Genomic DNA, 27,795 nt, shown 5'->3' on the forward strand with positions numbered 1-27,795 from the left:
CATTTTTCCAGCTGTAGAACTATTAGTGGGACTGCTAAATCATGACTAATGCGTGTCTCGGGTTTTTTTCTACTTGTAACTTGTTTACAGTATCATGGACATATTTAATTTAATTTTCTTCCTTTCCTGTTCTGGCAATCTGAGCCCCGCAAGCATAATAGAGATACATTCTGATTGTTACGTGCCAGTGTCAAAGGACAATGTAAGCAATGCATAGTGCTATCTCTGTAACCCTCATTCAGCTGCAGGACACACAATTGAATGCAGTGGGATTCTGCACATAGTTCAAGCTAGCCATGTTCTTTCTGAACTGTTTTTAAAGGTAGTCATTTTGCCGCAGGTTTTTAAAAAGGCATTGTTTTTCATATGAAGCAACTTACTTTTCTAACAGTCTGTGTACAGTGTTTTATATAATAACTGTTAGAGATCACTTGCTAGAAGTTCTTTGTGTCTAATACATTAGTGTCATCTTGCTGTAAGCATGGGAGTTCTATTTTAAATTGTAGTACATGTTTCTCCTTGTCTTTGCTGCTTTTATTTTTGGCTATGCCATAGCACTGTGATCTGCTATGATTAACATCATGCCCTTGTAATCCAACATTCTCACTATATGTATGATATTTTCCTTTAACACATTTCATAGAAGGGCAAGTTCTACTTTGTAGAGAGCATCACTTATTCAGAACTGGAAAAATTAATTTATATGGTCAAAGGTTCCAAGGTCTTTAATCAAGGGCGGATGATGTCTTAGCATCTGAATCTTTTTGTCACAAAGATTTCAAGTTGTGGATTATTGTTATGCTCTGTTCTATTTTGTTTATGTATTTAGTTTTGTTCTGTTTTTCTTAAAAATGAACAGAGAGTAAATAAAATATTAAATAGCATAGGAATAAAGATTAAACTCAACATATTCTGCCATCTTCAAGCAATTGCAAATTGTTCCCTTGCAGCCTAGCAGGGACTAAATGTCATTGCTCACTAATGAAAACTAGACACACTAGCCAGTGTGAACGGTGTTGATTGTTTCAATGCCGTTCTTGACAGGTTTAAAAAGAGAAAGGCACAAGGATAGTCATAGTGAAGCCATGGTACAATCATTTAGCTTAAAGCAGTTGTTCTTTCTCCTCAGTTACTTCAGTACCTTGTTTTTTCTCCCTTTTCTAATCTAGATCAATTCCTTGATCCACCTCAAAGCAGTCCCCAAAAGACTTTTAGCACCACAGCTCGGAAGTGGAACAGTTGTGTAAAAACTGCTGTGCGTAGGAACCATTTCAGGGTTTTTTGCTTCTATCAGCTTTGCATTGTCAAACCATGTCCTCAGCCATGAAGACTATATAAGCAAATATGAAATTAATTGAATAGACTGGAAATGAGAGAAGCATAGGAATGATTTTTCAGGAAATTAAGAAATATTGCCTTTTGTGTATAGATTGAGTGTCACTTTAAAATAAGTTAAATAAACTAGGGAATTTTTTTTTACTCTTTCATCATTGTTCCAGTGCTATTTGAATGGGCCTTCTCACATTGACAACATATATTATTCTAACAATAATTCAAAATTAAACTCACAACTAATGCTCAAGACAGAAGTGTATGTGGTCTGAAAAAGTGCAATACATATTAAGCAAAATGACCGTGTTCTCTGGAACACTGGAAAATGCAGTACCACTGCAACTAGCAAGGTAGAGGAATTGTATCCTGGGAAAATTCCAACTTTTTTCTTCTCTTTTAGCTATGTATTTGAATAAAAATATAAAGAAGTGTTTCAGAATTACAAAGCATTTTGGTTGAAATAAAATCTACGTATTTTATTTCACTGTTATTGTTTCAATTCATGCTACTGTGCTAGATCAAAAGAGCATTAACATCCAGTTTTATTTCTGTTGACCCTATAATTCAGCTAAGACATCAAAGACACCATTTTTATTACTAAATCAACTTTTTTGAATCATCTTAGTATTTGTCCTCTAAGTGCTGCCTTAACGTGAGAGAGGGAGCATACTTTCCTAAGTACTTTTGTGCAAATGAAAATTTGCCATCCTGGTAGTTTTGCAAAACTGATCCAATTCTGAAGTTGGACGAAATATTACAGACCAAAACACTGCCTTCTTCAACTCCTTGATTAACATGCATTTCTAAAAATATGGTCTGAAATTGAGCTATTTTTTTTTTTTCTTCAGAATAAACAATACATATCAACATCAGTTATTGGCAGGACTATCAACATCAGGATCCATTTTGATGGTTATGCTTCAGTTTTCTACCTCATTAGAATCTAGTCAGCTAGGAATAATATTTCTGATTTCTTTATGGATCGAAAGTCTTTCACAGACACAGGCTTTGAAAAAAGTTTTGCCTGTATTTTCAGTTGCTGTCCAGATTTTTTCGTAGCCAGATTGTTGCAAATTCTTGCTATGAATTGGAATTTCGTTACAGCTCTCAGCATGTTTCTGATCCACCATAGCAGGGATTAGGTATTCTGGACTAGTTTTACTACATGCTGATCACTTTTCCCAACAGACTTCTAAGAGTTAATACTCATTTTCTTTCTATAATTTGTTTTTCTACCTGACCCAAACTATCCGATGAACTAGTCCTGTCTCCTGATACTTTCTCAAATGTCAGACTGGATGTTTCACGGTTCTGAGAACATACTACTTCACTGTAGGGGCTGGAGAAAGTTAGAGTTGCCTGCCAAATCTGTTTAAAGTCTTCTAAATGAAGTCCTTTTTCTCACCGTTTTGACCTTTTTCCCCTCCTCTTACAAAAGTAGATCTGCAACTGGGTATTACCAAATTTTCAACAGAATTGATAAATACGCTATTAGAAAATGTCAGTGATCTTGTTACTTGTTTTTTCACAAAAGCTGTGTGGCAGTGGTGGTTTTTTTTAATCTTAGGATTATTTAATCTTTTTTTCTTTGGGCTTTTTCATTTCTCACTTGCTCTTCTCAGAGTGCTCCTGTGTTTGCTTTGTGCTAAGGACTGGTCTTAAGGAATCTTGATGTTGCATGATTATTTGCGGCTTGGCTTTCTCTCTTTAGGCTTGCGTTCCATTCAAGCCACTAAACTAACTGGCAGCTAGCTTCTCTCTGGGTTTTCACATACTGCTGGGAGGCAGAAAAACCAGTTTTATCCAGACAGCACTGTGAGGATGGGTTGCATGAAATTACTTACCCAGTCTGCTTGCAAAAAATTTACATTTCTTGTAAACATATGCATTGTCTATTAAAGGCACTTCTAGGGCTTAAAAATACTATAACGTTTGAGAGAATAGTTTGCTATGTGGCACGACAAACAGTAGGTCTATTCAAAATTCAGTTTTGAATATGTTATCATTTTAAAGTACATACTTAAATGGATGAAATGGCATATATCTTACTACAGGAAATCAGAATAAATAGATTAAATTGAGCAGTCATAGTCATCTAGAAATGGAAAGTAAAATGTTTTCTATAGATACTCTTCAGACTCTTCATATGGATTTTTTTTTTACTTCACACTAAATATCATTAAGCTGATAGTAGCTGCAAATCTTATATGTGAGAACACAAGATAACTGCTTTTCCCCATCAGTGAAGGCATGTTTGCGTTTTTGTTTAATAACAACTTTGATCCTTCTACTGTTGGCAATGGTCATTGAGAAATCCTGACATAAAGAAGGTATCTGCAAGATAAAGTTCTACAAGGGATGATTAGCAGCACTTAAGTTTTCTTTTTGTTGAAAGGAAGAATCCCTGATTGAACAGTGCATTGAATGATATGACAAGCAAGTACTTGATCCCTGTCCAGCTGGAAAGGAATTGTATTCATCAGCAGCTTTTTAGCTAAGGATGTCTTTATATTTTCACTCTTTGTTTGAGTCTCTCCAGATCCTCCCTTTACTTCATGTCAGCACTATATAGTAGGTATGCCAAGTGGTTTTGAAATTTAAATTACAGTCTCTTTTTCAGATGTTATTGGAAAGAACATGTAATTTATAACCACGTGTTAGGAGTACAGGATGTTCATGGTTCACTGCCAATTCTTCTTTTGTAAAGTTAATAAAACTTTCATAAAACACTTATACACTTGTATATTTCATGGTAAAGATTTTTTTATCTCATAGGCTAATGTAAAGATTTATTAAAAACATTTTTTTGTTAAGAGGAGTGTCAATAGTTTGCAGCTGAGTGTAATTTTGAATTCCCAGTAGATGACAGTCTGACTGAAAATGACACTAACAGCTTTGTTGATTTAGCACTAAAAATAAAGGATTCTTTCAAATGATATAAAGCTCTAATACCCTGAGTGTGCTGAAATACACTTGAGACCTTTAAGTAGAGTTTCAGCAAAATGTTCGCCAGCACTATGGATTCCGGTGAACAAGAATTAGTGTGCTTGCTGGCACTGACCCATTGGGCTCCCACCTAAAAATTAATGTGAAGGATTGGGATACTGCACTAAGAAGAGAATCTGATATGCCTAAATATGGGAACCATCAGAGCCTTGGATAATGTCATGGAATAGACTTCTAGTAAGACCTTGTGACATCATTGTGACTTAAGTTTTTCTTTTTTTTTCCCCCTCAAAAATTGAGCACTTGAAATATTTAATTCAGTAGCAACCCAAAACTACTACCATCTGATAGCTATGAAGAGGTATGTGAAAGAGTTGATGATTTTATGCCAGCTTCTGCAGGATGGTTGTTCACTCTCTTTTTGTGATGTGATAATTGATAGCTTTGCTGGCGATCTTGGCAAAGAAGCTGAGGATTAAATAGCCCAAGAGATGGAACTTTCCTAGTCTCCTAAGTGAGAAACAGACATGTTGGCCAGGCAGCGTGGAAGAGTCTGCAGTGCTCCTGCTGTACTATACTGTACTATACATAAATACTGCAAAAGGTTTTCCTCCATCTTCAAATGGTTTTTATTCAAACTAAGACTATATAGAGCTATATGCTGTGCATCTTTGTCTGATTTTAACCTACTTTTCATTTGTATTCTGGAATAGGTCATGTAATTTAGTGACAAAAATATTTTCCACAACTTTACAGCCACCTACCCTAAGCATCTACATCAATATGAAGGAGGTACAAAGCTCTACACCTCTATAAATAATTGCACAAAGGAAAGTGAGGACAGGACTCTGGCATAGACATAACATCAGAGTTGATAACAAGTGAAAGAGAGCACTGATAAATTTGTTACTTATAGGATCCAATTTTTTACCCTCTCTGTTTTCATGGGAATTCTACAAAGACACTACCTCTCTCAGTCTGGTAGCTACTACTTAAAAACATAAATAAATCACTATTTACTCTAAGCCTGCCAACATTTGATATTTCATCCATATGTTGTGACTACTGCAGTATATTTTTGCTGTCTTTAGTGTTTTTCTTAAAACAATTCACTCCTGATCCACAAGTGGCTAAACCTGGAGAACAGAAGGGCTAACATTTACAGACCTGTAAATGGTAGTAATAATAGTATCTATAATTGGCAGTTTGAGCTGTGAAAACAGTAGCACTGAATTCTGCAGGAAGCAGAAGATGATCTAGGAAAAACTAAGGATTTGTTGTATCTTTCCATTTTATCTTGCCTATGTGATAAAATAGAAATGTAGATCCTTAGAGAATCAATTAGTGTGCATAGAAATAAGGAGGAGGTAATTACATAAAGGGATTTAAAGACAAAATAGTTGAAAACTGAATCTGTTTATAAGAAAATGTTGAGTGGCTGCCGATTCTTGACCTAGATCATACAGTGGTCATAAATTTGATTTAAATAAAATCAGGTTTTTAAGGCGTATTAAACATGGTTTATATAATGGAGCGGCTTTTGACTCAGATTGACCTCCCAACACAATGTGTGGGATGTATATACACAAACTACGAGAACATAAGCTGCATGTCTAAATATAGGTTGGCAAAGTGACTGTATTGTGTTTTTCCTTCTGTAAGCATGGCTTTCCAGATTCAGAAAAAAATGGAGAGGATCTTCTCAGTTGCTATAAGGGTATTACCTGCCCCTACAAACTTTGCATCACTAAGCAAAGAGGACCCTGAAAAAATTTAAGTCCTATGTAAATGTAGCATAATAATCTCAAAATTCTGAGGTTTTGAAAAGCAGTACCGTTAATTGAGCAAGAAAAGTGTGGCTATTCTCCACAAGGAGCTCTGTTGTGCTAATTGCATTCTCCTACTGAAGTAATCCTATCCATTTTGAATGTCAAATGAGAAGCATAGTAAGGTTCAGGATATTTCTCCTTAAGCAATGATTGGGGTCCAAGGCTTGTCTGACACCCTTTGCTTAGTGAGGCTTATAGGAAAAGATAATACACTTTATTGAATCACCTGAGAAAGCCTGAAAATAAGAGAGTAGCTTTTAGACACACGAGCTCTTCAAAAGGAATGTTTTAAATGAATCATTCCAGCTCTGACCGTGAGCTGAACACCATGTTTTTCCATCACAGGAAATTCTTTCCTTCTAAACTTCCAATAGGCTAAATGTGTCTGGGGTATCTTTTGAATTTCTGAAACAATCCCATCAGCTTTTCAGAAACACATTTTCTATGGAATTCTTCTGTATTATATGAACATGAATCTGCAGGGGAAATAGAATGGCTGGTGCCATTACTCTTAATCCCCCTTAAAATAATTAGAAAGCAGGCAAAACCTGTGTTAAACAACTTGAGAAAGATGTAAAATGTCTATGGTGGCCTTTAATGCCCCCTAATTAGAAAGAAATAGTTCTTACTTTTATGTACAGTTATTTTATTCTATGTTAAATTTACAAACATTTAACCTATTTGATCGTAACTTCAATATAACATTCTTGACATATGAAAATCTTCTAGGTAACTATAATTAATATCTTTGTCTTGGATTATTATTCTTCTGTAGATAAGAACAAAAGTGAAAAAAAGGATATGGTTATAAACTAGTGACTAGAACTGAGTGTAAAAAAAGAAGTAATTTGCATTTCTCTGTTTTTGATTCTACTATAATCATAAAAGATTAAAACATAAAAAAATTTGTATCAGCTGGTCTGTGCATGGGATAGATCTGCTTCAATAGAGTATCTTGTGAATAATGAAGTATAAGCTATTATAGCTGAAATCTCATGACTACATTATTAAACTCTATAGGGGAGTGGGCCTAATAGTGATGAGGAAAGGCTATACACTAGCATTTTCCCTTCGGACACAGACAGACTGATTGCCCATGCACACTGTGATAAATCTGCACTTGTGCAAGACTGCTGCTTTCTGAAGTGGTGGTTTCACTGTTCATAAGGGGCCAAGCAAGCCAAGTGCTACCCTCCTGTAATGTGCAGTGAAGACTTCCCTGTCTTCTTTATCTCATTCCATCTTTCTTGATGGCTGGAGCTCTTTGGAAAGACATCTGCCATTGGTAGAGTATTGATGCTTCTCTTTCCTGACACTGGCTTTTGCAACAGCACCTCAGACCCAGCCCTGGAGAGGGCTGCAGGTGATGTTATTTTCATGCAGTGGTAGCCTCTTCCCAACAGATTTCTTTTCTCTGGATGAATACTAGACCGTTGTCTGCTAACAAAAACAGTAGGGCTCTATAAAAACTGAAGGATAAAGCAAACACATTAGGCATAATGCTTTCAGTGCTGTAAACTTGTTTGTGCTAGTACAGGCTTAGTTAAATATTCACCAAAAATATCTTAAGGTGTTTTGAATTTTTTTTTTTATAAAATATATGTTAGAAGATTAAAGCATGTACAGAACATTCCTCCCTCTCATTCATGTCAAAATGAAATTGATAATTGCCAGTTTTTAACCAGCTCAAAAGATGCTTTCACAGCCTTCCCGTTGCAGGAGATTGCTTATTGTTGCCTTTGATGTTGACATTATTTAATAGAGATCTTTTTTTCTTTATGAATTGTTTCAACTTGCTCATGCTGTCTTCAATTTAATGAAGCTTTTGAGAAAGAAACTGTAAACAAATGAGATAGGATGGTTTAGGAAGAATGTGAATTGTATTCTTTAGCAAGAATTGTTTATGATGATGGTTTCATAATATGTAAAACATATGGACCACCAGAAATCTAAATGTCAGACTTTAGGTCTTTGATTTATTATTTCATGTAATTTACATTTTATTCACATTTCTTTTTTTTTTCCCCTCCTTCTTCCTTTTTAATATTTCACTATTTGTAGCAGTAGTATAGGTCTGAATAAGATATATTCCTGTTACAGGATGGAACTATTCTTTAAAACACATCAAGAATGCTGAAAGCAAGCTACCAAATGTCATGATTTTATAGCCTGATTAGGGATCTGAGAGTGTTACAATTGAAAGAGAAAATAAAACTTCTTTAGCTTTCCTTGTCATCTCCTTTTAAAAATGTATTAGCAGGTCCATCCACAATGCAGTTTTCCCGAGTCTGTTTTTCTGAATCTGTTTACAGTGCCTATTTGTACTTATATACTTTATACTTATATATCTGTAAAAGCTGGTTTCTCACCTAAGAGTCATTCAGAACAACTAGATTTTATTGCAAGATAACCAGAACCAAACCAGTTTTCAATATTCTGTCTTAGCTACCGAAACAATAAATCCACAGTTTTCTGCTTTTTAATTGTGAGTGCACAAATGTGCAAAAATAAACACAGACTATATAAGTATAAAGTGCTTACTGCTTACCACCATCTTCATTTAACCTTCATGGTTTGCATTCTGAGTAGAGAAAAACAGTACACAACCAGTGCAAACTACAGTCATATTGTATGAAACCTATTTTAATAATGCCCACACAAAATAGTGGGATTCAGAAGACTGGATTTATACCATGTCCCTTTGCCTCTGAGAGCTTGATTTCTCCCAAGTTTACCCAAATTTTAGTATTCTTGGAAAATTAAAATGTGTTGCTTAGTTTGCTCTACACCTGTAGACTTTTTGCTAATTAGCCACACAAATTCAGATCAGGTGTTGACTAGCACAAATCAATTTGCTGCCCAACAGAAAAACTGCTAGTGTGGAATTGTCATCAGGGAAAATAGGAAAGGAAAAAAGTTGAGTAATCTTTGATCCTGCTTTCAGCAAACCTCTGCTGTACAAGTGAATGGGAGATCAAACATGAAAAGATTTGTGTGCTGTACTGTGCTATAGGAATCCAATACTCCAAGAATCATATGTAAGTGAAAATAGGAAATATACTAAGAACATCATAATTAAGTAGTAATTATAACAGAGAAATGCAAAAATGTGGGTTTTGCATATTTTTTGGACTGCTGGACTTCAGCTGAAGAAAGCATTGAGCTGTTGCCAGTCAAAATTCCATCTATCCAGCACATTAGATTTTTGAGGCACGGGGTATCCAAGTAGAGCGCTGTTAATATTGCATAATAGTGTATTTTTCTGGGTGTGGGTTTATGAAATTTACCTCTTCCTGAGTATTTCATAACCATTGTCATTATTGGTCTCTCTAGAGCTGTGTTGTTACTTTTTATTATGAAATCATTCCATTTAAGGAGATTTCTGTAAACAAACCAGGTATGATGGGCCTTATTGTTTTCCTGTGTTATTTTTCAGCAGAATTAATTCTTTCCTCATTTTTAACTACCCTTTTTCTGGAAAATGAAATTTTGTTGGTTTAAGATACATACCTTCATATACATAACTTCATGCGGCCTTCAAGGTGGTCTGTATACATTGTATTCTGGTATAGCTTGTTAGGGTTACAGTAGGATTTTTTTTTTTTGAGTGATACTAATTGAAATAACTCATACCTGTGAATGTAGTTATACCACTGACATGCCCATGTGGGTATGTGTCATTCCCATGTGGCATGAAGCTGGACTGATAAAAGCATATGTACAGGAAAAGTATGTCTATGTGTTGGGGAAGAGGGGTTTACACCTTTTTATCACATCAGAATCACTAGGCAATACAATTGTGTGCAGAGAAAACCTTAGATAAATAAAGAGGTTCAAGGCACACTGTGTCTTAAAGCAGGTAGCTGATAAATGAAAGAGGGGCAACAAATCAGTAGAAGGATATTTTAGCTGAAACCCTGGAGCAGACTAAACTGTAATGCTGGGTTTTTATTTTATTTTTATAATTGTGCTTTTATGTCATTTGAGCTTAAGAGATTTGTTGGTTTGAGTTTAATAGCTGGCAAACGAGTTGTGATTTTGTTCCTCAATACAGTTAACTTGCTCACAAAGCAAGCAAGGTCCTTCTGTATGTTTTGGAATGACACCTGTGACTGAAGCTTTTTGCAGTATCCTGCGTGTGTTTGTATGTTGTCTGTGTATTCATGTATGTCTGTAGCTGCCAATTGAGTTGCAGGGAGGTAATTTCAGTGAAAAGGAGCAAAAGCTAAAAATCTGTTTCAGGTGGCATCCATCCAAGGGCTGCTTCTATTCCTTCTCCTGCTCTCAGTTACGTCCCTCTCCTTCAATAAATATTACACTTTCTTTAAAAACATTCTGAACCTTTGAAAGAAATCTAAATATTGAAGCATCTGGATGTGAACTATTTAGGGACCTGGTCAGCTCCCTTCTGCCATGTATAATCATTCATCGTCACTCCACTCTACTTATGCTACCCACCCAGTCTTAGTTTTGTTCCTTTTGTTGTTCCATACTGCAAATATTCTTTTTGATGCCTCCTTTGACATTGTATTGTGCCTTTAATATATGTTGAAGGGCTTTAAAAGAAATATTTTCCTGTGACATTTTAATTTACAAGTTTGTGAGAGTTTTGGGTTTTTTTCCATGATGGGCTATGTTGCTGGAACAGAAAGGTATTTTTATATGTAAAACTGGAATGCCTAGTCTCTTTGATATTATGAAATGTGTTGGTAAGATGCTGCAGCAGATTTCTTAATAGTGGCAAAATTACTTTTAAGTCAAAGCGGGACTCTTGATTCCCTTTTCCTTTCTCTAGGTCTATCTTGTTCTTCCAGGCTATTGCTCTTCAACATTATTTTCCCAATATTACCTCTTTAATCTCTGTTCTCCCTCCTGTGATAATTAGCTCCCTTCTCTCTGACTCAGCCCACTGGGCAGCAACACAGCCTAGATCAGTGTTAGGTCAGTTAATGATAATAATTGTGAGCATTCTGCATATTCTGCGCAAGTGGCTCTGGCTGGTTGTGGGCTCACAAGAGAATGGAAAGCCAGCTTTCAGCAGTACCGATAGAGTCGCTTTTGTTCTTGCGTAATAGCCTAGGTAATGTCAATTCATAAAAACCAGCCACACCAGGACTGGGAAATCTACGTATACAATATTTGAAGTGTCTCATATGGTGGTAGGAGAATAACATTTGTAGAAGGCCCAGCTGCCTGTCAGGAAAGATAAAGCAGGCTATTATACGCTTAGTTCTCATTCCTGCAGCCTGTGCTGACTAAATCTGATCTCCCCTGCTCTGAGCCATCATGTTAGACCATCATATGCCATACTGCAGCAACAAAAATGCAAAATATTTCTCATTCCAAACGATGATGGCAATGCTTTCCAATATTTTTACAGTAGTTCAACATGATAGAATCACTGTAGAGTATGAACCATCCATTCAGCCACTCAGTTGCTGCTGAATATCGATATCCTCTCATAATAGTCAGGCTCTCTCAATGACCTGCTTTGTTATTGTGGGTCAGAGTAAGTCTTATTATGCTCTTCTGCAACTGTACTTTAGTATATGTCAGTGTGAAACTTGGCATATGAAAATCTCATTGTGGCTTTAAATGCTGTAAAGTTGGTTTCTTCAGCACCAAACACCAAGGAGAGAAGTAATTATATATAGCTTGGACTTATTTATATTCAGAAGTAAACATATAATTAGAAGATAATTATGGCTATGAAATAATTTGATATAAGGGAGATGTAAATGTAGATTTTTAATAATTGTCAATACATTAAAAATCTTATTTACCTGAGGTTTTGTTCAGATTTCAAAAACAGCTCTTTCAGTTTAGGGCTTTTGATAGGAAGAATTAACCAGTGCTGAGCTATCCTTCCTGATGGTTTACAGCTTGTTCATTACGCGCTGATGTTTCAGTGACAGATCTTTTTATTCTGCCCTGGTTGCCACAATGTCCGGAAGACATCTTCCTGAGACAGAAGCAATTGTATCAGTCCTACATACCATCAGAAACTACTGGAAAAGCACTTAAGTCTACTAGCCACAGGTGTTGACGTTAATATCAAAGAAATATGTATGCTGTTTTCTGGAGCTGGTACAAGAAAATGTCAGGTACACCTTCCTGAGAAACAAGGCCTTTTGAGCTGCCAGGAGAAATGATTTCCAGAACTGGATAGCTGGTGTTTCTATATAATTGGAACTTGGTTCAGAGCTGCATGAGCAAAACTGCCTTGTTAGACAGTATCCCACTTTCCAAGTTGTTCTTGCCTCTGACAACTCCTGAAGTAGAGACTGGTCAGTCTAACACCTCTGTTGAAGATATTTAGGCACCTCGCTGTCAGCGGATTTCTTAACCTTTGTATTGCTACCGTCTCCTGTTTTACTGTGCGTGTCTGTCCTTTGAGGGCCAGACCTCTAAGAAAGCTCTTTCAGAACTGAAATTGGCATGTGTCTGGTACTATCAAGCTAGTTTCAGAAGATGGAATTTAAGGAGCAGGAGGGAAGATATTTTTTATACGTTACCTCTTACCACGAAACCGTTTTTGTAGCTGTTAAACCCTATGTTCACTACAGCAATGTAAGCATTTGTGGTATGAAATCCTTCAGCTCTTAAATAGTTCAAAACAGTGGGTATAAAGAAAGGCCAGTGGCCTTGAAATGAAAATGGTGTGCTATATATAATTCAGTGTTTCTATATTTTGGTCCATCCAAGCCAAATCAAATGAGACAGATAATATTGATAAAAGACAGTGTTGGAAATTTTGTACTAAACAGTGCTCAGCTTTCGAGGAAATACAGTTGTGACAAATACGCTGGGAAAGCTGGAAGACTGGTTCAGAAAACCAATCAAAGTTTACTACCAGCCAAAACCTTACTTTCCAGTTATAGAGAGAGTTTGATATCCCTGGTAAAACAGTAGAAAATAAGAACAGTAAGAAAGACAAGAAGGTAGCTCCTAACTCACTGTTATGGCCATTACACGTCGGCTTTCTCATGCTTACAGACACACCTTGGTCTTGCCAGACTGGAGCCTATTTCAGCATAAATAACTGTAGCTCTTAAGCTCTCTTGGACTGTGAAAATTCCATTTCAACAAAGTAAAAGAACATATTCACCTGCAAAATATTTTCCCTAGTGGGTAAAATCTTGTGAGCTTTCTTAATGTCAATGGATTATTTCATCTCCTTTATGAACTTGGGAGGAAAGGGGAGTAATCCAACTTTTACCAATTTCATTTTGTCTGCAAAAGGTTGTGGGGGTTTTTTGGTGTGCTTTTTTTTTTTTTTCTCACAGTGCTACTTTTTTTTTTTCATGTGCATGCCAGGATTTATGACTGAATAAACCAAATATAGAACAGACCACTTACATAATATTTAACATATGTTATAATGTCAGATGTGAGTTAATTTTAGAAAGAGTAATGGAGAGAACCAGACAAAATGGATCATCGCTCTTCCCTGAATGTGATTAAGCAAAGAGGAAGGATTCTATCCCACCCCACCCATGTATTCGGTATAAATTTCCTGCAAGTCCTATAGCAGAGGAATATAAAACTGACTTCCAAGTGAATGTAGACAGATGTTGGGTGGTCCTATTTTGCACATGATTACTCAGTGCTCTCATATAGGAACACACTGGTTCCCATCCAAGTAAAAAGCCTGAAAAATAGATTCTTCATCACATTGTCCAATCTAAAGGTAATGTATTCTGTTAAAGAATAAAATTCAGCTTAAAAATGCCTCAGCCATTAATGGAATATTAAAAATAAGATTAAAGCCCATTTGTTGCAGAATTCTGAAGTAGTGTAGGTGGTGTACTGCAAACTATTAAGACTCTTATTTTGCATGTGTAATGTATGTTATGGTAATGTTGTTAAATCACTATTCAGGCTGAAGAAAATTTGTTTTGAAAAGATATTAAATTCATGTCTGTAAAGAAGTAACGGAGAGTCAGGCTCTGATCCATCCACTTCCTACATACGTGAGTGGTAACTGATGTCTGTAGTTTCATGTTAATAGATGTTCAACACTGTGCATAATGTGCCTGGGCCTAAAATGCCAAGGCCCAATGTTTGGCAGTTTAGACTGAACCTGAAACACACTATCCTGTGCAAAATGGTGAGATAATGAGAACAATTTACAAAGCCATGCTGATTGATTTCCTTTGGTTTGCAAAGTGAAGGCTAGGAATACATGACAAACTGTATCTGATCAAAGATGGGTGGAAAGTAAAAATTATGGATGTGATCCTTTTGGACCCTGGAGAATTTTCTGTGGCAGAGGATTGGTTCTCTGGATTGTGATAAGTCTTTAAGGAGATAAAGATGCGGGTTCCTCTTATTTAGGAAATGTAATTGTGAGGAACCCGAAGTAGTATTTTGGGGGAAGAAGTGGAAAGCCTAGAAAAGTCTCCTTAGTATTCCACTTATTTTTTTTCTTGCTCGTGTTACACTTTTTTACTGGTTATTTTATGTTGCTTCTTCACCTCAAACTAATTCTCACAATATTAACTACTTCTTCCCTTAAAATACTTGTAGACCAATAATTTATCCCATGGCAGTTTGTTTTAAGCCAAATCAGCTTAGGTTCAACTTGTGTAAGTTTCAGTTCAATTAAACAGTTAAGACAGGAAGATCTAGAGAGATTAGTTATAGAAAGAGTAAGACATAATTTCTGTTATATCATAACTTTAGTTTGGAAGTTCTGAAGAATGCAATTTTACTTAAGATATAACAGTGTAATGGAAGTCTGTTGGAGCACTTTGAATGTCTGAATATGCTTCACGTAATTACCAGAGCCCTGCTTCAACTTGCTTAGATTTTGTTGCTGTTGTTGTGATTTGTTAATTCAGTGACAAAACTTCAACAATGATGAATATATTTTACATCCACATAGAAATCCAAAGAGACTTTTTCACACAGGTTTCCTTCTTTTTAAAACAAAACAAACAAAATCCACAGAAAATTCAAAGCACTTTGGGAACTCACTTATGAGAGTCTAAGAGATCATTCCTTTCAGTACTCTGACAGCTGAAAATTACCAAGAATTCTGGCCTGTCTACAGATATATCAGAATTTGTATTTTGAAAAATATTACTAGAATTTCAGCTTTCTTCTCTTCCACTCATGCTTTACTGGAAACATTATAAACACTGAATTTCTTTGTAGTGCACTGTTCATCAAGAAAAGTACGCGTAGAGTTGAAAGGTCACCAGTTTACATTCTCACAGCTGTGATGACAGTATATTTAAAGTGCTTCTTAATCATGCATTATAGGAAATTAAGTTCCTCGTTTTGTAAAGCTATCTAAACTACACTCAGTGACAGGATATCCAATGTCCACCCTGTGGGCAGGTTTCAGAAAAAGCATCAGAAATGAAAGCCAGTGTTACCAACTGTAGGAAAACAACATTTTTCTCCCAGAGTGAAACTGGGTTCTGTGGATGCTGAACCTCTAGAATGTTTGTGGCCAGCATTCACTGTGACCCAACTGTGCTGGGGCAAGTCCCATGTAATGGCTGTAGAACCCTGATGGAAACACTGGTTTGTTGTAGCATAGTTTATTTTGGTTAAACGAGGTTGCAGACTACAAGCTTAATTTTAGGTTATCCCAATGGAAAAATTATATGTCACAAACCAAGGGAGAAGTTTTGTTTGACCTTTCATAATAAAAGATTGGGGAGTGAGGGGACACATGCAATGGGGTATGTATTAATTGGAAAACACAACTGGAAGCAATTTTCTATTCTAAATTCTGTCTGATTCCACACTGCAAATAACAAAAATCCCAAAACAAAATTAAAAAAAACAACACCACAATTTTTTTTAGGGTAAATTTAGGCTAGAAAACCATCTCGGCACAGATCTGAGGAAGTAGGTATATTGTAGTCCAGGTTCTGATTTCTCAACTGAATAATATCACTTGCTTAATGAATTTTCTATATTCAGATTTTTATTTTTATTTTTATTTTTTTGCTATATTATACCTAATGAATAAAAGTGACCAAAAAACCCCTAGCTTACTTTTAATTTATAGTCACAGTATCTGGAAAACAACACAACTGTAATCAGTAGCATACATAGCTAAACAGGTAAACAAAAGAAAATTCAACTGGAATTTTGTAATAAAGCAAATAATGGGTAAATAAGTTCCTTGCACACACACACAGTTATCTGCTCGTTCATCAGTCCAACAGTCTGCTTTGGGTTTTTTAGCAGTAATTTTCTAGAAGGTCAAAAAGTGAGCTCAAGTTCTGAGAATAAACTTGACAGAAACTCTAGTAAATGCTTCATCCTGTTATCCTGTATTTAGTAGTATCTGACCCGTTCATTCAAGGCGAAGCTTCGAGTGCAGAGATTGGTCTTATTTAATCATATTGAAACTCTGACCACTTCACATTATTAAAGCAAAAATAATTGAAACCTTGCTTTATTTGTATTCAGATTAATTGATAACATTTGAAAATTAATTAGGCGGAGAGTCCATTCTAGATTATCACTACAATATTGATGCAAGCTTTGAAGGTAAAATTCTCATTTTATTGTGATTATGGAATAGCTTTAAAAGACTGAACGTAGTCAGATCTTCCTGACTGGCTGTCAATGATGTCATGGCCATGTCAATAATGCCCTTTAAGTGCAGGAGTCTGACTCTCTCTCTCTCTTTTTTGATTTATAAATTTCATTTCATAATAGCAAAAAGACACTTAAAGGAAAGTTCTTCAGCTTCTTGCCTTATGACACCACCCAAGGCATATAATAATCCTCTGAAAATGCACTACCTGTCATGTCTTATTGCTTAAATATAGGCCAGAAAAATCTGCCTTACTAGACAGGATGGTGTAAGTGCTACATTTGGATGGACTCTGAAGGCAGGGAAAAGTCTAACTATATCCTCAACTTCCATACCAGCAGAATCCAGAATAGCTCCAATTAAGAGTTCAGAAACATGGTTGCAGGGAAGGAACAATCTGTGTTTTCTAATGTTGATCAAATCACACAAACAGCATTAACCCTTGGATAGGCCAATATAGCAGCAAAGCAGATGCTTCAAGAAAGCTTGCACAGGGCAGACTGCTGCACCCTTCATTACTTAAGTAAATCCTTTGTAGTGTCTTGGAATCTTCCTCATTATTGTTTTTGGAAACAAAGATGCATGAGATCATGTTGTTATGTAGATTCCTAGGAAATCTTTATGTTCTTAACTAAATTGTATCTATGTCTTAAAGATATCCAGGGGATATATTCCCTTTGTATGATGATGGGGTGAAGAGGGGGAGGACGGAGGGAGTACAGGATAAGAGTACATTCAGACAAAGGAACTGACTGGAGGATTAGCACCCTGAGTACGTTGGCTTGCCCTCTCCATGTTATCCTTACCTGTGACGGAGATGCATGTGAATTGGCACTGGTTGGAGCCTGTGGCTAAAGAGAGGGCAGACTATTATGAAGCACTCACTGTTGAAGGGCCTCCAGACTTACATGGCTTTAATAGGCTCTGGATCAGATTCTTAGGTCAGTGGAAAATGGTTGTAGTTGATGTCTAGGGCTGCAGAGAACTTTTATTTGGAACACATTCTTGTGAATACCATAAGAGAAAAGAAGTGTTTGGGCCCAATTTACCTGGAGCGAACTATTGTTAAGAACCCCATCCCTACCTTGTTAATTTGTCAGTTATGATTTTAGTTGGTTAATTAATTTTAAAACCTTGAGTCTTTAAATAAATAGCTAAACCAAGGGAGAAGTAGACAGCCTTTTATTTTCTTCTAGGAGGCCGTATTGCTTATTTCAAGCAAAGCTGGTAACATTCCAATGTTCTTTTGATAAGCATATTAATGAAGACCAAAGACCATGGGAACAAAAAGAAAATGGCATTGTGGGTTATGCAAGTAAGCATTTTTGTTTTCATTTCTGTGCAGGACGAGTGGTATTGCAGGATGATACAGACCAGAACTCATTGTTAATGCATTTTTGCTAGGAAGTTCTCAGAAGACAAGGGGTCTCTGGAAACTAAGCTTTCAGACAAGGTCAAGGGTAACAAAATGCTTCTGGACACTATTCTTCAGGCTAGCAGTCTAGTCTGTATTTTTTCTCATACACTGGCTGGAAACATTAAAAATAACAATTTAATTATCTCAGTTGAAATTTACTGCAACATGAAAAATATACTGTCAACTTTGTTAAAAGAACTCTCAGGTATTCTCTCTGCCTTTTAGTCTGTGTGCCACTTTTTGCTGATTTATGGTAATTTTTCTGTTTAAAAAAAGGTGCTCCCTCCCTGTAACTTTTTGAAAGCTCTACCAAAAGACAAGAAATGGAGAGCACACTTGTGCCGTCCTACACAGAGAATATCTAGTGAAATGAATTTAAACCAAACAGCTGTCAAATATTCAAAGTAAACAAAATACATACCCTGTGGTTTCCCACTGAAATCTTTAATGTATATTTATAAAAATGCTGCTTAGGAGAACAGATAAAACAATTCTATTTCTAGGTACAAACTGTTCGAAGTTGATCATATTCCTTTAATTAAGTCATTTATGACATAGGCCACTTTCATCATAACAAATCTTCTGTCCTTTTGTTAGTCAGAATCTTTTGAAAGATAGGAGTGCCTAAGAAAAATGGAAGCTATTAAGACTAACATATTCATATTTAACAAATAGGTCTTTTTACATAAGCAATAAATCACCCAGAATATATCACAACATCTTATTTCCCGCAAATGGTCCTATGAAGTAGACCTTTTCTTTTTCCTCCTGCAATATGACTGCCTTCAGCTGCATCTTGGAAGTCCCATTCACTGCTCCCTAATCAGTGAGCTGACTTTTTTTCATTTAAAGTTAGAACTCCTCTGATTTCTTAGATATGAAGAAGAATATCTACGACAAAATTACAGTGTTCACTGATTATAGAACAGCGGGTTTGCAGTGTAAAATTTACAGGATTCACTACTACAAATTCAATTAAAAAGGTTTTGAACCTTTTTGTTGTGTTCTCAGCAAATGGATGTTGTGGTCAGTTCAAACTTCTCTTTTAAAGTAAAATTTGTGCATATTTTCTGACAGTTAAGAAATTTATATTCCACTTGTTATTGACCCTCTGTGGAAAAAAGAAGCAAACAAGAAAAAAAGATGCATGCTTAGATTAAATTAATTTGAACCTTTAGCTGTGTTATAAATTGAGACTACAATTGATCATAATGCAATTAAAATTTTATTAATTATAGCAAGTAGAATATGAGCAAAAGCAGCGCTGGACGACAGGGGAGTCTCTGCTCCACCAACTGCCGTACTGAGCAGTTCAAACAGTCTCTCTTTATAGTTAGTAGTCCCTGGTCTACGTGGCATATTCTGGTATCGTTCTGGTGGTCGTGAGGATAAAGGTCACAGTCTTCCTTCACGTTGTAAATCAGTTTCTTTCCTTATCTGGCCATGTTGGCCCCGCCTGAGGCAGGAAGGATTCATGCTTGTCTACTTAGCAGGATGTCGCCACTCAGGAATTTGTAATTTATCAATGTATCAGAAAGTGGTCTCAGGAATTTTGCATAACAGTGACTTTAAACAAAGGATGTAACAAAAACACAAGGAGTAAGGGGGGACCTCCCCCCCTTTTAGTTTTTACCATTTGGTTCTTCAAGCTGGACAGTCTCTTGGGCTAGGGAGAGAATTAGAGTCTCTCCCTTACTGGTTTTATCATCCTCTAGGTGTTCGTATCGCCTTTTTAACAGCATTAAATGGGCCGCCTCTAATCTAATCACTCCATTCAAGATGCAAAGCCCAAAGGTTAGAATGAGCATCAACAATATTAGAGGTCCGGCACTGGTTGACAACAGTGTAGTTAACCAGGGAGAATGATTAAACCACGATTCATACCATCCTTGTTGGGCTTAACATACATCTTAATAAACAATATTATAGTCCACAGTTTTTCACAGCTGCAAGTATGCACAGATCATTTTTGTATGACTGCTTCATTCAGAAGCTGTAGAGAAGAATTAAAGATATCAATCTCTAATGTAGCAGTTTTGTAAGTCTACCACAATCATCTTCATCAAAGGTGTATAACTGCTTTACTTTCAGATCACTACCTTGAGGATTCATTACATTTTAAAATGGTATTCCAAGAGCATGATTCTTTCAGATATTCAGGCCAGAATACACTTTCTTATGTGGTGCCCTCTGGAGAGAGACCCCTTTAAATTACCGTTACAGATCTCTTCCATTATAATTCAAATCATAATCAGAGTAATTTATACAGTTGTATCTGTGTTTTGGCTGGGCTGAGACACTGTTCCTGGGAATGAATGACCTCAATAACCATGTCACAAAGGTTCCTACTTGAATCACTGGTGTGCAATACAGTCCTATTCTTATCCTACATGTGGCCCTTTACACCATACCTTCTGATGAAAACTCAGGGGCACATTCTGTTTAAACCCTTAGGTCTGAGAGGATCCTCTCTCTTAGCTGTTCCTCGGAAAAATTGTTGCCTGTATGAAAAAACAGCTTCCTCAATAGCTGGTCAAAGATGAGTACTTGGAATAAGGGAGATGGTGCCTATAACATTTAAGAGTGTGCAGCGGTGCTTTTTTACCTGTGCTGTCAGAAACTCATGGTGCTGGTTGAATCTTTGCCTCCTCCCGCTTCCAGTGGACTTGCTAAGAAAATCCCTGATGTTCTTTATGCTGTTCATCCCATGCCATCCCTTTTTGCTCTCTTCTCTCATGTTGTCCTGTGGTTGGCTGAAGTTATCCTTTCCTTCCTTTTGAGAGGGCAGCAGGAGATGGAAAAGCCCTTGTAGCTTCTGTGGAGAGAATATGGGACAACACTTGCTTGCTAAATTAGATGGCATGCATGCTTTGTTTGGGCGCGTGGCAATGCTTGCTCTCAGACTGGTTCCTGAGATACAGTCCGCTGTTATGATCCCATTTATTCAGGCTGATAGTGTACGAAATGGCAGAGGCGATACTGTGTGTATCGGGTCCACTGGGTTTTGAGGATACTACTGTGAAGCTGAAATGGCAGAGGCGATACTGTGTGTATCAGGCTCTGAACTAAAAGGTCCACTGGGTTTTGAGGATACTACTGTGAAGCTTGGGTTTGGGTCTGAAACTCCATTTGCTTCCCATTTTCTGTGAAAGTCCGAGTGCACAACTTGTCAGTCTTAAAGAAAAAAAAAAATCGGGGGAAAAAGGAAAGAGGGAGAGGGTTGTTTTTTCAGGTTCTATGAAATGTTCACAGCACAGCTCCATGAGTTGTCAACACAATGAGGCTGGTAGCAAACTTTGCTAAGAGCCAGGAAAAAAGCCCAGAGGTTTTAAACCAGCACTGCTACTGAACTCACTGTGTCATCAAACCATATGAATCATAATACGCTTTTCAGAGAGAAGGCTACACTCCTGTTAACATCTCTATAGATTTAACTTTATGTGGATCCTTTTTCTGCTGAAATACCTATGAAATCCAGTTCTAAATATTTCTTGTACCTGTGTCTTCTCTTGTTCACAAAGACAGCAGCTCTTTTTCAAAATACCAGCCATCATTTTTGCTCAAAAAAGCTACTTGAATATTTCTCATTCAGAAATGGTGTGGTTATGGGCACTGCTTCAAGCAGTTTCCCCTGCTAAAAAATTCAGGAAGCCATGCAGTAAAAGTTAACACAGCATATGAATTTTGGTTAGCAGCAATACACCCCTAACTTTTCTTCCTTTAAACTGCCAACATTTAAAAGGAAAAAAAAAAAAAAAAAGACACTTGCATGTAATCATGAACACTTTTGTTTTCAGTTGCCACTGAAAAGGATTCGGGCAAGAAATTGTGGGTAGATCTGACCAAAGGATGAAAATGTAGTTTTGTGGCAACATCTGAAGTTTCAGAATTTATCTTCTTCAATAGAGTGAAAACAAATCTCCTGAACACTTTCTGGAAAAAATGGAATTTTAAAGTAGAAAGGTGCTTCAGTAGGTTGAGATGTCCAAAGCCCCCTTTCCTCACTTGTTGCCACATGAAACTTTCTTGTCAAACCAACTGCATCTCTGGATCCTAGCTTTGATAAAACAGCCTTTTCAAAATCTGCTCTTTCTCTGGAGTTGAAAATGTTTTGACTACCTTTACTAATAAGACACACTTAGATACCCATGAGTAATTCTTGCAGTTCAGGCTGCATTCATTGTAGTTTTCATTGCAGCTAGATTACAAAAAGTTTTGGTTTTGTTCCCACAACAGTTTTCACATCACATTCTAGTTTGAGGAGATCGTATGTGTATAGCATATATACATAGCAATATGCACATACTCCACGATGTGTCTCTGGTTCCAAGACCTGATCTAGGGCAGAACCTCTGCAGTAGGATCATTGTTGCTATTTCTACATGTCATATTTATTCTAAGTAAAGAAATACAGATTGAACAATTCCCTGGATTGGGGCTTTTTTTTTTCTTTTCTTGCCTTTTTTGCCTTGTAAAAAATAGGAATGAGAATGCTAATCATAAATTGAGGAACAGATTAAATTGCTTCATGACGATTCACTGGTTTTGGCACAATGGATGGGAGACTTCCATAGCATTTGACTCATGAATACAGTTGGTCTTCATGAACTGCCATGAGTCAAGGGAATATGGGAAAATGAAAGGTACCTGCCTCAAAGTAAAAGGCTCTAAAAGTTCATATGTGACTACTGTCTTTGGGTACTTAAGCCGATGAACGTTCAAGGTGCATGTTTTTCATGCAGTTTTTCAGAGCTTCCTGAAAAGGGTGTTCCTTTAAATCCAGCTAAAGAAAGCAGATCAGTTTTAAAAAAGCTAGTTACAATATATACATTTCTTCAGCTATATTGGGATTTAATATGGTTTTATTACATTAAGCTATTGTGCAGAGACAGGTCTAAGTATATGTGCAAAACATGGAGAATTGGAGTTGGTGATGTGTTCTGAAGCTGTCCTGTCTCTTGACATTAAGAATGTTGATGCTGATCTTTTAATACGAGAAATTATTTTGAAGATGCAGAATAACTTGTGGAACATAAGTTATAGTGGCATTTTATTATTAAGGAGAACTATTCAGCATATTTTTTTGCCTGAATTTCAGGACAATCGCATCCATTCTGATATGCCTTTTTCCTGTGATAGTTCTTTTTGAAAGGTAAAATTATTTGCCTAGTAAAATCATATGTTTTTTCCAGGAATATTTGTGCTGTCATCTGCTACAAAATAGCTACTGCTGTCCACCCTTGAGGTGACTACGGTTTGGAGACTGTGAAGAGCTTCTGGCTCACAGAACCTATAAATAGCCTTTGTCATGCTGCCTTGTTGGAAGGTGCCATATAATTTTAAAATTTCATTTCCTTTCAATTAGCAGCTGATTACATTTGATGAGCTACAACATTGTTTCCCCTGTGCAGATTATGAGTCAACACAGTCAATGAGCTGTTAAACCTTCCCATGCACAGAAACAATAGGAAGTGATTAAAGTGGGGCCGATCTGGTCATTACAAAGGAACCCTCCTTATCATTAGAAAGTAAGGAAAACGAATAGCTTGGTATTACCCGTGGGTGTGCCCAGGCTAGATAGACAATGCAGGTAAATAGCATCACCTAACAGCAGTCACTTTCCTGAAAAGAAATATTGAAGGCTGACAAGAAATCTAATGGAGGAGTTTGGTCATTTTATTCTCCCTTTTTCATCAGTAGCATTCATTCCATCTGCAAATATTAATGCTTCATGTATCTATGTATTGTTGTACAAATGTTGAAATGGGAATATGACATTTAAAGGATTGGAATTGGTGTCTGGAAGGGTTTTTTTCCCTGGTAGTATGGATTTACCCTTGCAATTAACGTAAATGGTGAGAATTCCTTCTCCATCATGAGAACACTTCAGTAACACATTGTGTAGGCAAGTAAGTTCTGCTGTGAGCAGATCATTATTATCACCTAACTAAAGCTTCTTCTGTCTTGATGAGGATTTTGTTGTAGTTTAGGCACAAGCCAGGGCTTGAGGAAATTTATCTTCAGATTTACTGTCTCAAAGCATGATACTGCTAGGTGATGATTCTTTACTCTGGCCTCTTGGCTTTTGAGATGGCAAGGGCAGTAACACCATTTCACTGACTGCCACCATGGGGAAGTCTGGGGTCAGAGCCCCTACACTTGCAGAAATATAGGTACCAAGAAAGGAAGAGTAATGTAATATTTTTATTCCTTTGTCTCTCAGAGAGATAAAAGGCAGGCCAGTTTTATTTTTAGATGGAAAAATAAATGGTTGTTCTTAAGTGTCCTGCCATTATGATGTTGCTATGGTTATTTTTTTATTCGTTTCTTAGATTTGAAATGACCTGGTTTTCCAATTAATAAGCCAAGTATGAGAGATGGAAAGGAGATGGTTTTACAGTTCAAGTCCTCTTGAGTCATAGTCTCTGGTTTAGTGAAAGCAAAGGGCCATATTTTGCTTTTAAATTATGAAATGTGTGGTGGAAAACACAGCATCATGGTGAGCAATCTGTCACGGCGAGGTGAGCAATGTGACATCATTTCCATCCTATTCTATGCTGTGAAAGCTGCCTATGCAGCACTGTATGTTCAGAAGCATAATACTGGACTGGAATGGGTATGGCTAGAGGACAACTGCTGTGTTTTGTAGCAGCCCCTCCCTTAGTCATCCAGTAAAACTTCATGCAGTAAGCTTGCCATACACTTTCTTCAACATCTTCAGTTCCACTTGCAGCCATCATACTTTATAGAGAAATTGTCCTCTAGCCATAATTTTCCTGCTCTTAATGACATATTTCTTGGGAAAGATGAGCAGCTATTTAAGAAAAGCAGCCCACCATCCTGGCTCAGGATTACTAGATTGGTTTTCGTCTCTTCTGTCTCTCTGCTGGTTGACATCACAATATTTTCACCTGGATATAGATCCCAGTATTTTAATATTAAAGGTAGTTCACTGAAACAGCCAACCACAGGAGCTCGTAAGCTCACTGCTTCTTTGAATTTTTAAAATTCCACACCTGGGGAAAATTCTGCTTTTTATTTATAAAGATGTCAGATGAATCAATCAGTGTGATCCTTTCTGGCTTTGGAGTCTAGAGATCTACAGTAACTGGCTGGAATTCACTTTAAGTGATTCCTCGTTTAGGTTGTCTGCTGATACAAAACACAATAGCAGCACTGACTTAGGTGGGATGATTCCACTTCAGGAAACATGCTTATTCCACGTGCTCATCTTAAGATAGCTAGGCAGATAGTAGTGGTGGAAGAAGAAAATAAGGAAAAAATTTATTTCAGACAGCAAAGAAACCCATTGTATAAAACCCTGTGTTTCTCCTCAGCCAGCAAAATGCCTGTCTGTTTTAATGAAAAACGTAAGTTCAGATACAGCTGGAGATTTATGTTCTTTCTTAGTATCCATTTCCACTTAGCATAGTGCTTACGTAGGATCTCAATCCCATCAAAATGTATCCTTAAGGGTTAACTATACTGATTAAGATGGACTGAAAATGTGCTTAAAATTAAGCATGTGCTTAATAACATGTGACCTGAGATTTTGCATGAGGTTTTTGTATGAGCTTAGTTTTTAAGTTTAAACTCCAAGCTCTGATTTTGAGGGTTTTTAAATGGAAGTTTAGCATCAGTCAGTTCCTCCATCTGCTGTTATGTTTCCAAGAACTCAGACATGGAAGAATTTTTTTTTTTTTTTTAAGAGCAGCCTAACACATCTAATTTCTGCAATTTCTACCTATGGTTTTCCTCTTAAAGGTAATTTGTTTCCTTTCAAGTAATTACAAATAGTACATTTCCAGTCACATTATGCCAACGTCAAGACTGATAACTAACTAGTTTGATTCCACTCTTATCAACATTTTATGAAAATTAGAAGTGAAAACATCACACTGGGACCTTTAGAGTTGCTTTAAGTTGTTTTGAATAAATAACAGAGTCTCTTATAGCTTTAATGATTAGAACAGCTAAAAAGATTCCACTACAGCATGTAATGCATCTCTTTTTATGCTTTCTAAGAACCCTGGAAACCTGTTTATCCTTTTTATTTTACTTGTACTGCATAGTGGCATTCCTAGAGATGTGAGTGAATGCTCTTTTAGATTCTTGCATAGTTTAAGCTTTGCGGGGTTAGAATAGCCTTTCTCTAACTAGTCTTTGAAAGTGATCCTATTTGAGGAGTTTGATTTGGCAAATGTTGTTCATTCACAGTTATAATTTAGTAAAATAATCTTTATTGTCTTTTTTTTTCTCTTCATATGACTTGGGCCTTTAATGGTAATATGAGCACTTTTTATAGGTTATATATATTTTTTTTTAAAAGAAAGCGAGGATCCATGGTATCTCTTCTTCAGAAATACATAGATTAATTTGACTGTACCTTTATATTGAGTGAAGATTCATAGGTGTCTCTGCCCAAAAGCAATTTCTAAGATCATGGCTGAAGCAACCAAAATTTCAAATTAAATTTCAGGCTTGAGAGAGGGAGAAAGTGCAGGAGGCAATGGTAATGGTCTTAAGCCTATTTTGAAATAAAATAAAAAAAACAAAACCCCAAACCAAAAAACCAACAGAAACTTGTATTTTTCACTCAGATTAGTCCTTGTTGTCTTTTGTAACATTTCCCTTCTACAGATTGAAAAGCACGTTCTAAAATGCCAGTTTGAAATATTTGTCTCACAGTATTCATCTGCCCTTTTGCCAGATATTAGGCCAATAAATTCCCAAAAGAAAGCCCAAGATGCAACAGCGGTTCTATGATTTTCTGAGAACCAGACTATACAGCTCCCTGTTCTAACTGTAATAAGCCTTTCCTACACATCTCTCCTAAGGTTGTCTCAAAGCACTTTCTGAACTGTAAAGAAATAAGTGCAAATGCTGTCTTCAGTAAGCCTAAGATTTTTTTTTCTTGGAACATAAAACCAGAAATCTAGCACCCATATTGCAATCCCTTCTATATTCCTAGGAACTTCAGTGGGCCTCAGGCACATTATCCAGTATTTCAAGATAACTGACTGTTTAGAACAGAAAAAAAAAAAAAAAAGGTAAAGTACTTGATTCTCAGCTTTGTTCCTGAAAACAGTGCAAGGCTTTCCTCCAGTATCACACCTTTGCTTGGATAGTCACTAGATAGTTTTTATATTTCTTTGGTGACACGCTGGTTTTGTATATATGTACGTAAATACGGCATGTGAATGATACAAACATAGAAAGAAGATAATTAGAATTAACAGATGAAGAGAGAGGCTGAGAGAGATGCACAAATGTAGTGTCTTTGCCAATAAATCACCAATGAGAATGATTAAACAAGAAAATACAGTATATACCTATTTTCCACTTCTCTGATAAGCAATATGGTGGGAATAATTCTTTGGCTCTCGAGTTACATTCCATGTTAGTGGGTTAGTAATGGGTCACACATGACTGACTTAACAGAATAAAGGCTAAGATTAGATTACTCTTTTTAATAAAGTGAGCATACTTTAGATGAGAATGTTTTGTCTATTCATCAAAATTATGCATGTGGTGCCAGGCATCCTCTTCTTTTAAATGTACCTCATTGAAAATATGGCAAGTTAAACACAAACCATCTAAGCATGTGGAAGTATATTGTCGCTACTGTGTTTTTTATATATGTCATGAGGGAAACAGCAGTGCTGCATATGAAGCTGGCTTCTAGATACCAGTTTCAAATACCAAAC

This window comes from Egretta garzetta, unplaced genomic scaffold (genome assembly GCF_000687185.1).
Source record: "Egretta garzetta isolate BGI_Z169 unplaced genomic scaffold, ASM68718v1 scaffold133, whole genome shotgun sequence".
Lineage (NCBI taxonomy): Eukaryota > Metazoa > Chordata > Aves > Pelecaniformes > Ardeidae > Egretta > Egretta garzetta.